The sequence below is a fragment of the Belonocnema kinseyi genome, chromosome 2 (assembly GCF_010883055.1).
Source record: "Belonocnema kinseyi isolate 2016_QV_RU_SX_M_011 chromosome 2, B_treatae_v1, whole genome shotgun sequence".
NCBI lineage: Eukaryota > Metazoa > Arthropoda > Insecta > Hymenoptera > Cynipidae > Belonocnema > Belonocnema kinseyi.
In genome coordinates, this window is record NC_046658.1 from 48,454,101 (window position 1) to 48,455,316 (window position 1,216).

Here is a 1,216-nt window from a genome sequence, read left to right on the forward strand (position 1 = left end):
TCTTCAACCCATCAGCATTTGGCCCGTATTTTCACCTCATATTTGAAGTCGGAAGAGCCGCTTCCAGAGTGGTTGGTGGAAGGGCGCACAATACTCCTGCCGCAAATAGGCAACTTAGCTGACCCGAAGATCTACAGGCCAATAACTTGTCTGAACACGCTTTATAAGATATTCACAGCTATCCTAAATGATAGGATTATTCGGGCAATTGAACCTGTGTAGCAAGAAATGTATGAACAACGAGGCTCAAAGAAATGTGTAGCCGGATGTCGGGAGAACCTGCTCATCGATAGATGTGTCTGCAAAGATGCAGCATTCTACCAGCGTGACCTATCGATGGCCTGGATTGATTATCGGAAAGCTTTCGATTCTACATCCCATAGACTTATCATCTGTCTTTTGGACATCTTAAAGGTTCATCCGCAAATAGTTGGGTGCAAAGAGAGATTGATGCCGCTTTGGAAAACCGGATTTACTATCTCATCTGGAAAAAATCGTGTGACAACTAACAAGGTCAAGTTTCAGAGAGGTGTCTTTCAGGGCGACACCATGAGCCCACTCCTCTTTTGCCTTACATTATTGCCACTATCTCTAGCACTACGCCATTCCGACGGAAACTTGTGCGGCAAACCTGCAGATCGAAAGTACAAGATCACTCATGTATTTTACATGGACGATCTTAAGATCTATGCTAGAAACAAAGAGCAACTACATCTAGCTCTGGGGATTGTCGAACGATATACTAAGGAAATTGGAATGGAAGATGTGACATCTATAAAGGATACTCTCCGAAGCAGATACAAACGTCTCATCCGACAGATTTGGTCTTACGAAATTTCGGCGAGGAACAAAGTATCTGCAACGAACATCCTTGCCGTCCCGGTACTACTCTATTCATTTGGAGTAGTTCCATGGACGAAGAGCGAGCTCAGATCTCTTGATGTCGGGACAAGAAAGGTTATGCACATGAACGAAAGCATGCATCTTAAGTCTTCCGTTCCGCGACTGTACATCTCACGCCGTCAAGGGGGTCGCGGAATATTGAGCCTTGAATATCTTCAAACAGGATTATTCTGGGTATTATGCTCGGTACCCCGAGCATTTAGTTCACATTCTATCTAGTTGTCCAACACACGCTGGAACGACCTACATTCAAAGGCACAATGCGGCACTAAGAGTACTTTATTACCATCTCTGTCACTCCTACGGCATTCAC